At 35.3% G+C, this 14,867-nt stretch overlaps 1 non-coding gene across 1 annotated transcript; it reads right to left on the bottom strand.

Moving 5' to 3' along the window:
* Window positions 1-6,287: 6,287 nt before the first annotated feature.
* LOC141715509 (small nucleolar RNA R71) lies at window positions 6,288-6,394 on the bottom strand. Its single transcript, XR_012572269.1, has one exon. It is a non-coding gene; the product is annotated as a small nucleolar RNA R71 (small nucleolar RNA).
* Between the last annotated feature and the right edge of the window lie 8,473 nt (window positions 6,395-14,867).

Here is a 14,867-nt window from a genome sequence, read left to right as displayed (position 1 = left end):
GAAGAAATTTCAAAACAGTTATTTCTTAAAGAAAATCCAGGAATGGACTTTGAGAGTCTAAAGGAAGAAGAAGCTAGACTCAAAGCAAAAGGTGTCAAGACAAAATCTAAACCTTCTGTTATTGAAATAAAATTTCCAAAACCTAAGGGTATTGTGATAAAGGAAAGAACAAATTCTGAGGCAACCAAAGCCAAACCACAAGTGGAAATTGATCCAAGGTCTAAGGGCAAAGAAAAAGTTGATGAACTTGTAAAGTTTTATATGCCAGTCATGGATGAAGAAATAACTGATGATGAAGAAGATGCTAATCTTACTCTGATGCAAAAGAAGATTTTTCAAACAACCTCTGACATGGCTCATGTTAATCAGAGTCAAGATGTAGTAAGTTCTGATATGACAGTGAAGCAAGCAACCTCTGACATAGCTCAAGTTGGCTTGATATCAGAAGATAAGGAAAAGGAAACCTCTGACATTGCTCATGTTAAACCTTCAAAGATACTCCTACCAGGATTCACCAAAGCTAAACAGGCTCAACCTTTGAAGACTACAACAAGTGGTTTTGAAGCAAGAGTTGTTACAGGAAAGGAAGCAAGAGATAAATGTGGATTGGGTAGTTCTGATGAAAGAAGTGTACATAACACTACCAATGATCCAACTTCCTTAAGTGAACCAGGTGTTGGAGCAACTCCTGAAAGATTGAATCGACTTGAATCTGTACAAATGGTTTACCCTACCTTTTTGAAAGAACATATCTTGTTATATTTTATGACAGATGGAAGGGTATACCATATTAGGCAGAATACTATACCACTGAAGTATTTTGAGGAACTAGAACATGTTCTATTTCTACTTTAAGTGAAAGACCGATTAACATATAGTGTTGTAGGTTATTTAAAGTCTCAAATTCAAAGACAGAAGAAGCTTTATTATGTAAAGTCTGACAGCACATACTGTCCCAAGTACATAGATCACAAAGGTGATACTGTCAAAATGAAGCCTAACTCTGCTAAGATCATTACTACTTTTCTGGGTTATAAGGCTGTGGAATTCAATCTAGAGTCTGACAAGGCATATCTGATCTGACTAGATTAGGAGATAAGAAAAGCTAAGATAAATGATCTCAGAGCAGCTATTTTTCAAATTGGTGAAGATATAGATGAATTGATTAATGCCAAAAGGAGGATGGTCAATGAACTTGAATATGTTGAGAGATGTTTGTTGAAGAACTATCTCAGAACAACTCCCGATATCAAAGAGATCAGAAATTGAAGCCAAGTCAAAGATCTACAACTGCTTAAATTTTGAAGTGTATACAGACTGAAGCTGTTATCAGGCCTTAAGATGGTAAAGCTAAAAGGACTGTAAATTGTAGTTATCTAGTCAAATTCTCATGCATTTGTACTTAATGTTTTTGACATCATCAAATATCTGTTGAACTTGTATATTATGCTAATTTACAAGTTGGGGGAGATTGTTAGATATATTTGATAATGTCATGTGTAATATGATTTGTGTTTAGTTTTCAGATCTTACCTAACAGGACAAATCAGTACTTAACTGGAAATCAACACTTATACTGAAGACAGAACTTAAGTTATCAGAACTTAAGTTATCAGAAGATATTTATCAGGAGATAATATCAGGACTTAAGATGACTTTCAGATAAGGCAGGCGGCTTATTGAAAGGAAAGAAGATCGAGACTAAGACAGAAAGAAATATGCATGAAGAAAGAATTCTATGAAGAATAGAATACTTGGAAGAAAAGATAACTAGTTGATATATTTTAGGAAGCAGAATTATATTCCACATCAATTAGAACATTATCTTGTAACTGTGTAGTATATAAACATAGGCATAGGGTTTACACTATAAGTGTTATCATTATCAAAGTTATTATTCTTTGTAACCTAGCAGCTCTCGTGATAATTTATTCATCACTGGGAGAGGACAGTTCCATATTGTAACAGAGTTTATTGTGTTGAATAAAATCTATTTTCTGTTACTTGAGTTCTTATATTCGATTTGATTGTAGTAAACACTGTATTCAACCCCCTTTACAGTGTGTGTGACCTAACAGTTTGCACTCTTCTTTTGAGAAAATTTTAAACCTCTCCGTATTAGCGGGTCTACTAGGCCCTCTGAACTAACAATACTGAGTTCAATTAAGTATTCTTCTGAGAAATCCGATACTTATAACAACAAGAACTCAATTAGTAATTTGACAACCAAATTTTATTTTTGAAAACTTGTTTTAGAATTTTGAAAATCGAACATCTGGTCGTCCTTACTATATGAGTTGGTTGATGTTCTCCTCAACCACAACAAGGTATCTAATTGAAGAAACAACCACCTAAGGGTCCATCCCCTTCATTATCTTCTACCCCTTATTGGGTTCATTTCACCTTCATTAGTCGACAAAAATTTCATTCATCTTTACATACCATTTTATTCGTAATTCTAACTCCAGGGCTGGCATCTAGTACTATCTTTGATATTTTCATCGTCGTTCTTGATGTCATATTTACAACCAGTTAACGTGATTCAACATTCTATCCATATGTAAAAGCGTATCTTCTTGTGAATCTTCCGTATCTCTAATAAGGTAGATATCATTCCTTGCGTGGCGCCTGGAAAATGATAAGAAGCTTTTCGCCACAGTGGTGCCTTTAAACTCGCGACGTTGGCTCTTCGTCAGCTTCAATCAACTCGTTACCTCCAGTCTGAAGCTTGTTTTACTACACAATTCTAAGTTGGCTCATACTAAAACTTTTCTATCTTTCCTTATACAAAATTCCCACGTAAATCAATCACATTTTCCTTTAAAACCATATGAAAGCAGGGTAATTTATCTAATCTCCGTCGAGCTGTCGACTCTTCACAAATATAGGATTTGGGAACTTAATATCTCTACCATTAATATATTCACCTTATACTTCTTTTAATGATATCATATCTTACTAATCATATTTGTAACATCCGGGATATCGCGTGAAATTATTTTTATTAATAAGTAATTTTTATATGATTATTATGTGATTTTTTGGTGAATTATCTGATGATTGGTATGAATATGTGAATGCTTATATGTGATACTGTATAAGTTTGTTAATTTTATTATGACCAGAATAAAATATTGATAATTACGGTATTTTTCTGGTAATTTTTGGGCTGTTAAATGATTTTATATTGATTTATGAATTTATTAATTATTTTCTGAATAATTACAAAATTATTTTATAAAGCTGGGAATCGTCCGACTTCAACTGTTTTTACGTTTTTACAACCCGAAACTCTTCCGAAAACTCATTCCTAACCTAATCTGGTAATTCCGGACATTTTTCGTGTTTTGACTTTTTCAATCCGGATTACGCTTTGACCCGTGCGCGGCCCGATGCCAGATTTTCGATACGATAACCATCTCGGTGAATCATCAAAACCCGCATTCTCGAAAGACGGGATATTATTACAATATTTTTGTATAAAGTGTTTTATATGAAGCCCGGTTTGGATAATTATCCAGTACGGGTACTAAATTGGATCGTTTATGCAGTTACTTAGCGGCTAAGTAACTAATTTATCGATCCAATACTCGTTTTTGCAGTTACTTACTGGCCAAGAAACTAATTTAACGATCCAACACAAACCAATATTCCAAAATATATATATAGCCCTTTTATCATTTCATTTTATCCGAATAATCACAATCAGTCAGTAAAACCCAGTAAAATACAGAGAAAATATCAAATTCACATCGTGTTCTTCATAATCAAACGTACGAAAGAAGGCGTTACCGAACTACTATTCAAGCGTGCGATATATCAAAACGAAGCTCTCGAAAAGTACTTTCTGAATCAATCAAACATTTTAGTGCATAAATTAAGGTGATTTTGTTATTTATTTATTTTAATTCAAATTATTTGATGATTAAAATATGAATTTTTGTTCTTGATATTGTTGATATGATTTGATGATTCCATCATGTAGATAATATTTTTCTGCTCAGTTTGGTATATTATATGTCAAAAATAGAGTTCAATAACATATAGAAAAGGGTGTTTGATTCTCAAAAATAAAATTAGGGTTCTTGATATGAATGTTCTTAATTGAAAATAGGAGTTTCTTTATTAAGGGTTATTACCTGAAATTGATTGCACAGAATTGTAGATCGTCCAAAGAAGATTCTATTGGTGTATGGGTAGTGAATAGACGATAGCTGATAAGTGGCATTTTATACCACTTAGAACGTCTTATAATAGCTTAAATTGGTGTCTTGAAATCAAGTATTGTGTGTATTTGATGCATTTTTCTAGTGTTTGTGCATTTCAGGGTATTAGTTGCATTTCGGGAGAGAATTCATCTATAATAAGCATTGGCATGTGTTCAGCATTGCAAGTGGGAAGATAGGAGCAGATTACAGCGAAGAAACGGAGCAAAACAGATCAATTTTCCAGAAGGGGTTTGAGCGCCCGCTCAGGAAAGCTGAGCGGCCGCGCAGGGTCGTAATTTCATAATTATTATTTTAGACTTCTATTTCTGTTTGGCTTCCAACTTCTGAGTTATCTGGGTTTTATGGGACTCATATATAAGTAGATTTCAGAGACGTTTCATAAAGGTTGGATCGTTGTATTAATCGAGGAGCGAAGGAGATAAGGAAGAAGACCATTTTAGCACACCGCAACGAAGAGGAAGCATATTTTCTTGTGATTCTTTATTTCGTTGTAACGTTGGATGCTAGTTTTCTTACTTTGAACCTATTTACTCTTGTGACGTACTCTGGTTTAATATAAGTAGTTTTAGTTATTATTCTCTTGTTTTTATTTATCATGTTTTCATATGAACCCATGATGACGATGAGTACTAACATGGGCTAATCGTGATCATGGGGTCGTAACGGATTTACTATGGAATTTTTTAGTTAGTTGTTTAATACCTTAGTATGTGATGATTGTATGATATCTAGTATTGGTTGTGCATATTCGTCTTATGTGCGTCGCGAACATATAAGATAGGGTGTTAATCTCTTGTGAAGCGACGGTGGATCTTGAGATTTAGAACTTGCCATGCTAGCATTAGTTCATGTATGAATATGCATGATTAGTGGGTAACTCTAACCATTTTATTCGCCCTGTGTAATCAAAAGGAATAACTTGTGCTTAAATCGTTATGTTATCAATTTCTGTAGACATATATGGACTCAACATAATTGATGCCTATTCAACTTCTATCTTAATTGTGGATGTTTGGTAGAATGGTATTAGTACAATGAAAGTTGGCTTTTATCAGTTCTGTGTTATTCGGTTAATATCATCACTGTTGCATGTTAAGGGTAATAACAATACCTATTGAAGGAAGTAGTAATGAAGTTGTGATCTCATGAGTGTTTTAATATTATTAATTCGAGTGTTAATTAAGTGGTTAATTATAGTAGTTAATTGTAGTTAATAATTAGTTAATCAATTCTATGTGTTATTGTCTTAACATTGAGAAGTAATCATACATTGATGAGTGAGTTTAATTGAACATAATTAGTCTGAGTCTCTGCGGGAACGAACTAGAAAGTATTCTATATTACTTACGAACGCGTATACTTGCGTGTATTTTAGCGCGTGTTTTCGCCCTAACAAGTTTTTGGCGCTGCTGACGGGGACTCGGCGTATTTGTTTAGTTTATGTACTTACCATCATTGGTCATTAGGACTCAGTGATTAAAATGTGTGTACTTATTGTTTCCGGTTGTGTTTCAGGTACTTTAGTGAGCGTTTATGCAAACTCGTTCTCGTACTCGCAAGAGGACTTTAGATACAGCTGAGGAGACAGACGAAGTTCTTGATATTCCGGAAAAGATAGATTTTGAAGATTCGGATTCAGGAAGTGAGCAGAAAGAACCTTTAATCATGGGTGATCGTATTGTTCCTGCAGATCCAACTCTTATGGACTTTTCTCGGCCTAAAATTGATGACATTTAGTATAGCATCATGCACCCGGCTATTGAGGCCAATAACTTTGAAATCAAGCCGGGCACTATTCAGATGGTGCAGAATTCTGTTTCTTTCGGTGGTGCTGTGACTGAAGACCCCAACATGCACATAAGGAATTTTTTCGAGATCTGCAGTACTTTCAAATACAATGGTGTGACTGATGAGGCTATCAAGCTCAGGCTTTTCCCATTCTCTTTGAGGGATAAAGCTAAGGATTGGTTACATTCTGAACCAGCGGGGTCCATCACTACTTGGCAAGATCTTGCGCAAAAGTTTCTTGTGAAGTTTTATCCAATGGCGAAGACTGCGGCTATGAGGAGTGCTCTTACTCAGTTTGCGCAGCAACCTACAGAATCTATGTGCGAAGCTTGGGAGCGCTACAAGGAGATGTTGAGAAAGTGTCCACATCATGGAATGCCTGATTGGATGGTGATCACTGGTTTCTATAATGGTTTGGGGGCCCAATCTCGGCCCATGCTCGATGCAGCAGCTGGAGGCGCCTTGTGGGCCAAAAGCTATACTAAGGCTTATAATCTTATTGAGACTATGGCTGCAAATAAGCATCAAAACTCAACTCAAAGGATGATGCCTGGGAAGGTAGCAGGTATTCTGGAAGTCGATGCAGCCACAGTTATTGCAGCACAGCTCCAAGCGCTGTCTATGAAGGTCGATTCTCTAGCCACCTATGGGGTCAATCAGATGCTACGGATCAGTGTTCTCTTGTTAACGAATCTGTTCAGTATGTGAACAATTATCCACGACAACAGCAGCCTGTGCCAGCTAATTATCATCCTAACAACAGAAATCATCCAAATTTCAGTTGGAGTAATAATCAAAATGTTATTCAGCAACTATATCAGCAAGGCGTGAGTAAACAGTTCAATCCACCTAGATTCCAACAACCGCAGCATTATGCTCGAAGGCAATCATATCCTCAACAAGGAGGTGCAGCTGCACCCACTAGAGCTGATTTTGAGGAACTTAAGCTGTTGTGCAAGAGTTAGGCGGTTTCTATCAAGACCTTAGAAAATGAAATTGGTCAAATAGCCAATGCAGTGCTCAATCGTCAACCTGGCACACTTCCCAGTGACACTGAAGTGCCAGGCAGGAAGGAAGCTAAAGAGCAAGTCAAGGCTATTACCTTAAGGTCTGGAAAAGTCGCTGATGCGGAAAATTTAAAAGAATGAGAAGCTGAAGTTGGTAATGAAGAAGCTAAGCAAAAGGAGAAAGTGGTGGAACCAAGGAAGACTACTGTTGAACACACTTTGCCTAAGGGTAATACAGGGGAGAAACAGCTCTATCCTCCACCACCTTTCCCTAAGAGATTGCAACAACAAAAGCTGGATAAGCAGTTCGGTAAGTTTCTGGAGGTGTTCAAGAAACTTCACATCAATATACCTTTCGCTGAGGCTTTGGAGCAAATGCCTAGTTATGCGAGATTCATGAAGAGTATTCTTTCAAGGAAGGTGAAACTGGATGACCTGGAGACCGTTGCTCTAACGGAAGAATGCAGTGCTGTGCTGCAGCAAAAGTTACCTCCAAAGCTTAAAGATCCAGGTAACTTCACCATTCCTTACACTATTGTCAAGTTGTCTTTCGACAAGTGCCTTTGTGATTTAGGAGCAAGCATCAATATGATGTCGTTGTCGATCTTCAAAAAGTTAAACTTGCCTGATCCAAAGCCCACGTACATGTCTCTACAATTGGCTGATCATTCTATTACTTACCCTAGAGGCATAGTGGAGGATGTGCTAGTAAAGGTGGATAAGCTCTTCTTTCTTGCAGACTTTGTTATTCTCGATTTCGAGGAAGATAAGAAGATTCCCATAATCTTGGGAAGACCTTTCTTGGCTATTAGCCGTACCTTGATAGATGTGCAGAAAGGTGAACTTACAATGCGGGTACAGGATCAGGATGTGACATTCAATGTGTTCAAAGCAATATAATTCCCTACAGAAGACGGGGAGTGCTTAAAAGTGGATTTGATTGATTCTGCGGTTACTTCAGAACTTGATCATATGCTAATGTCTGATGCATTAGAGAAGGCCTTAGTGGGGGATTTTGACAGTGATGATGAGGATGGCAATGAGCAACTACAATATCTTAATGCTTCTCCCTGGAGGCGAAAGCTAGACATGCCGTTTGAATCTCTTGGTACTTTTGACCTAAAAAATACTGAAGGAAAGCTCAAACCATCTATTGAGGAAGCACCTACCTTGGAGCTTAAGCCATTGCCTACACACTTGAGGTATGCTTTTTTAGGTGATGCATCTACTTTACCTGTTATTATTGCATCTGATCTTTCAGGTAGTGAGGAGGACAAGCTCTTAAGGATTTTAAGAGAATTCAAATCGGCTATCGGATGGACTATAGCAGACATCAAAGGGATCAACCCTTCATATTACAGGCATAAGATTCTGCTAGAGGAGGGTAGTAAGCCGACTGTTGAGCAACAGCGCAGACTTAATCCTATCATGAAAGAAGTGGTGAAGAAAGAAATTCTGAAGTGGCTTGATGCAGGAATCATTTATCCTATTTCTGACAGTTCTTGGGTGAGCCCCGTGCAATGTGTACCTAAGAAATGAGGTATTAATGTGGTAGCAAATGAGAAGAACGAGCTCATCCCCACTCGAACAGTCACAGGATGGAGAGTATGCATGGATTATAGAAAGTTGAACAAGGCCACAAGGAAGGATCACTTCCCGCTTCCGTTTATTGATCAGATGCTTGACAGGTTGGCCGGTCATGAGTATTATTGTCTTCTGGATGGCTATTCAGGGTATAATCAGATTTGTATTGCACCAGAGGATCAAGAAAAAACTACCTTCACTTGTCCATTTGGCACATTTGCTTTTCGAAGAGTTTCGTTTGGATTATGTGGCGCACCGGCCACTTTTCAGAGATGTATGATGGCTATATTCTCTGACATGATTGGAAATAATGTCGAGGTGTTCATGGACGACTTCTCCGTCTTTGGACATTCGTATGATGAATGTTTAAATAATCTTCGTGTAGTACTCAAAAGGTGCGTGGAAACTAATTTGGTGCTCAATTGGGAAAAATGTCATTTTATGGTGCGTGAAGGCATTATTCTTGGGCATAAGGTCTCTAGCAAGGGTTTTGAGGCGGACAAAGGCAAGGTGGGTGTAACGCCCCCAAATCCGGGGTCAAGGGATTTGGTCGTCACGATGAAACCTCAATCCAAAATAACCTGTTAAATCAATAAATAAATGCCAGCGGAAGATATTTATCATAAATGACCCCTATCTACTCTAAGATCTTTTAAGGTTACAGTTTTAGAAACAAGAATTCCAAATTCCACAAATAATTTTTTTTTTCACTTTCTTTTAAAACTCTTTTAATAATTCTCAACCTTAAAACTTAACCCGCTAGTATAACTTCGAAAAGAAGTATACTAGGCCCAAATACAATACACAATTATAATATAATATAATATAAACAACTTTACATAATAAAACTTACACTAGTCCGCAAACCCTGGACCAACCACCTTCGAAAAGCTTCCTCTTGCTTCCTCGAATTACGCGGCCAAACAGCAAGCTAATCCTCACTGGAGGTTAAATTTAAAAACAGGCAAGTATGAGCGAAAGAAATGCTCAGCAAGATCATTATGACATATATAGGGTCTTTTTGATATAAAACCGACATCTGCATTAGAGCAGAACATTTAAAATCATAATTGTTAAATCATAAAATTTTAGTTGAGGAATCCTAGATTTAATTCCTTAATTGTATTCAAAACCAATTTGATATTTTTGAGCGAGATGCTTCAGCAATACTTTGAATCTTGACGAGAATAAAACTCGTAAAACAGTGTTTACGGAAATATCGTAAACCACAATAACATGAAACAATGATTATGGATTGAATCATAAACTTTATTCAAAACTGAACTCTTCAAATTAATATTTATTTTGTTGTCATATCAAATTAGATATCAATACGAACTTTGATGCTCACAACATTCCATATGGAAGTCAACATCATTCATCTATATTAATACCACCTTTGATATTTAACAACAACGTAAGTATCAGTATAAATCAAAATCTGAATCAAAACCGCACTTTACCATTATTCCAAAATAGAAATAGTTGATAAATCATTCCTTATAAGATTATCAAAAGCAATATAATAATATCGATTGGAACCAAATTATGCACTATGCTGTTCCTGATGATCAGTCATGAAACAACACCGGTATCCCGCAGCCATACCATTAATATAGGTACTACCCATATCCCGAAGACATACGGTACCTATAGGGCGCCAGAAAAGGCATAACAAGCCTTGTAAGATATTACACTTCCATATTACACTTCTGTATAATAGCTCACGCTGGACCGGTGCTTCGGCCTCTTACGCAATCAGTAACCATTCAATCTCAAAACCTTTTATTGAAAAGGGGTCATAATACTCGACACCCGAAATTATTTTATTCCCTCATTCACTTGGGCAGGAATACTTGCAATAAAATCATTTTTCTCAAAACCCAAAACATTTGTAAATCTATTCTGAACATAGAATAGCAGAGGGTACTTGCATAAACAGATTTATTTAATTCAGCGATATATAAAACATTTATCTATCTTGAACTGAGAATAGGAAAAGCAATACTTGCATGATAAGATTTTAAATAAATATCACTTGAATAATAAGTGATGATAGGGATACTTGCATAATATGATTCGAAATAAACGTCACTTGAACGATAAGTGAAGTCAGGGGTACTTGCCTTTGGGTTTTTAACAGTTAGTCACACTCGCAAACACGATCTATTCTCACATTCTGTCTTAAAGTATCACCATCTTTCTTTTCAACACTTCACCGATATGCTGATCCTGCGATTGCTAGAAGCCAGATATCCAATACCATTCCATCTTATTCTTTATCCAATGTCTTGTCCTGATCAACTCGAAAGATCCGCATCTATAATTAAAATATAGAACTTTAATCGCCCAAACGATAATCACTCAACGAACTGCGTGTCAAAAGCCTATCGTCTACCCATACGATAGCCCACACATAAAGAAGATAGTCAAACACAAGACTCTTGACCCACGTACACACATAATTCACATAGCACATAAGCACATAACTCATGTATCACATAATTCATATAACACAGGACTCAGTTCATGAGAAGGGTCGAGTCAGTACGTTTAAAACTGAAATCAGGTCAAAAATATGATTTATCGATGAATTAACGACTCAGAATCATTCGTAAAGCAAGTGACCTTTCGAAACAAAAGGATTTGGGTCTTGAAAGTATTTTTATTGAAAGCTGAATATTTTTCTGAGTCTATACGCGTTCGTTTCGTATTAAACGGACGAACGGTTGATTTTCTACGAATAAAATACGAATAATTCAATTAATAATAGTATTAATTGAATATTTAATACTCTATAGATATTTTTAAAAGCCCAAAATAATTTTTAGGAATTATTTGGCTTAATTATAAATAATTATATTTTATTTAACCATTTATAAATAAAATTAATTGAATAAATAAATTAATCAATCAATCAAATCCATAAATAATTAACTAAAATAAATTATAAATAATTAAATCAAATTTGATTTTTTTTTTGAAAATAATAAAAGAAAATGATTTTTGGAATTAAAAAAATTCAGTTAACTATTAAAAATAATTAACTAAATTAATTTTTGAATTTAAAAACAATTTTTGGAATTTCAATTGAATTTTGAATTATTTTCTGAAAATAATTCCCAGAAACATGTTTTGGAAAGGGGTCATCTTCTTAGATGGATCAAACATCAGCAAAGCACAAGAACACAGCCGAGAAGCTTGAAGAACTCGCCGGAATTTTCCAAAATCCGGCAAACTTCAACACCTCCGACGAACCCCCGAATCCCACCAAAACATCACGAAAACTTCTATTTTTCACACCAAACTCGACCAAAATCATTCCATAAATTGAATGGAAGCAACTACAACATCAAACAATCAAACCCACACAAAAATTGATCAAAACCATCAAGAACAACAAACTTTCCGTCCAAAAATCGATTTACTTCGTTTCTCAACCATAATCGACGTACTATATATCAAAACGATGCTAGAAACACGTACAATCTAATCATATCATCACAATCAACAACCAATTAACGTATAACCCAAAATATTGAAAAATACAAACTAACAAAACAAAAAACTCGACTATAGCCCTCCGGCAATAGAACAAACACAAAAATGGTATGGATCGACTCTAAATAACATGTTAAAGCTAATCCTAACATCAAAAACAACCAAAAACTCCTGAAAATCAAGAACCCAATTCGTACAAAAATGATGAACTATGTTGTTTGAGAAGTAATCAACCTTAGTTGATGATTCTGGTATCAAAATAACGGGCTCGAAGAGAGCTTCGATTCGACTACTAGATCGTCAAAAACGGAGCAACGGATCTCCAGATATCGCAAGATTAAGATCAAGAATGGATTGAAACCTCCAAGAACAAGTTCTTCATTTTTGTTTTTAATAAAAATAAAAATGAAATAAAAGAATAAATGGGATATTTATATTTTCTGAAAAATAAATACCCCAGAATCAATTTAGAGTGTTTTTATTCCCTAATTAAAATAATTAAGTCCCAAAATTATAATTACGGGGAATAATTTTAAAAACAGTAAGATGTAAAATTCGTATCAAAATTTCCCAAAAATTGCGAATATTTCAAAATTGTAGAAATACTGGGTATTTGAAATACGATTGATTTTATAAAAATAAAAACACAAATTTTGTAGGGTTTGACGTCCCGGTGGGGTCCTGGTTCATTAATTTTTAAAACACAGAGACGATTCCCAAATTAACAGAAAACCCCGAATACCCATAAAATACAACCAGACTCACATAAAACGAGTAACGTAAGTAACCACGCGTATAATTTGCGGATCGATTCATATAAATACATTTTAAACACGTAACACGTATCCTATTGGATCATATAGGATTCAAAAATAGGTTACTTAGCCACTAAGTAATTATTAATACGATACAATTTAATATCAGATTTGAATAATTCTCAAAACTGGGCTTCTTATAAAATACCTTATACGAAAATAATGTAAAAATATCCCGTCTCTCGAGAATACGGGTTTTATTGATTACCGAAATAACTATCGTATCGAAAATTTTGCGTCGGCCGCACACGGGTCAAACCGTAATCCGGATTGAAAAAGTCAAAACACGGAAAATGTCCGGAATTACCAGATTAGGTTAGGAAGGAGTTTTCGGAAGAGTTTCGGGTTGTAAAACGTAAAAACGGTTGAAGTCGGACGATTCCCGGCTTTATAAAATAATTTTGGTAATTATTCAAAAAATAATTAATAATTCATAAATCAATATAAAATTATCTAACAGTCCAAAAATTACCAAAAAAATATCACAATTATCTATATTTTATTCTGAACATATAAAAATTCAAATATTCAAATAATGTCACATATAAACACCCAAACATCAATTCCAATTATCAGATAATTCACCAAAATTCACATAAAATCACATAAACAATTCTAGATAATTATAATAATAATATTTGAAAATATGGGATATTACAATCTACCCCCCTTATAAGGATTCCGTCCTCGGAATCAGCAGAAGAGAGCACTAGGGATCTTCTAGCCAACTTCCCAATCTTACATATGTAACTTTTCTTAAAATTTCCAATTAAAGCTGGGAGTCCTTGTATAACATAATGATCACGGGAGCTTCACTCCGCACCACTGTTCTATTCACACCCTTTGACCAATTCTTCAATAGAATCACTTTTTACTGATCGCGAGAAAGAAGAATAGAAAGAAAGATAGAGAGAAGAAAATAAAGATAGATAAAGAGAGAAATAAAGAAATAGATTGACTTCGGTATATGCCACTAATATTATAACCGCATCGCAGTCCACTGTTGCTCTTGGTAATCTCGTTACATAACCCTGCTTTGACTTGACCAGGATAACTCAGCTTAACTTGCTTGGCATACCTTCGAATGTTTGGGATAATAAAATTATGGAATTTTAAAAAGAAATGAATTTGATAACAAAACAGAAAAATCTGAATTTGAGAAAATGTATTGTTGAAATAAAAGAATAACTGAGAGATCAATATGATCAAATGAACTTGGTATTGCGTGTCCAAATTAAGACACTACTAAAGGTTGTTAACCTTCTTGTATTCACAACACACACAAGTGATGGCGTCCCATCCAACTCCTATCACACAGACAGGTATACCTTGCTTCCCCTATAATTAGGGTTGTTCGTCTCAGTCAGAATAAAAATATCAAAGAATTCAAAATCAAATGAATAAAATTGGAAAGATTTCAAAGCTAATATTTCTGGAGAAAAATAAAATCCAGAAAACAAGATTCTGTAACAAAATGATTAAACGAGTGTTAGGGAATATATCCTCTAACAGATACCCCTTTCTAAGAGAAGCCAAAAGAAATTATAGAAAGAGAAGGTATTACCAAAGTCTTAATATTTATCTTCAATTTGAACTCTTCAGTTGACTCGCCCTCTGATTCTAGACGCTCCTTCATGTTCCAAGGATATCGATAATCTTCATCGTCGTCAAATCGTAGTAGCCTCGAAAGATTCCACCATAGAAGTTTTGCAACTGCCAAGAGTTCCATCCGGCTTAGCACAACCATCTCAAACAAATTTGCCTTATCTTAACTTATTCGTTGGTACTATATCCAATAGTCCAACAGGAACTCGATATGAGCTCAAACGTCCTCACATAGCTATACACACTCCTACACACTCTCGTTTCTAGTTTACTATAACCTCAGCTCTGATACCAACCTGTAACGCCCCCAAATCCGGGGTCAAGGGATTTGGTCGTCA

Source organism: Apium graveolens, chromosome 3, assembly GCF_009905375.1.
Source record: "Apium graveolens cultivar Ventura chromosome 3, ASM990537v1, whole genome shotgun sequence".
Lineage (NCBI taxonomy): Eukaryota > Viridiplantae > Streptophyta > Magnoliopsida > Apiales > Apiaceae > Apium > Apium graveolens.
This window is presented reverse-complemented; position numbering and strand designations above follow the sequence as displayed.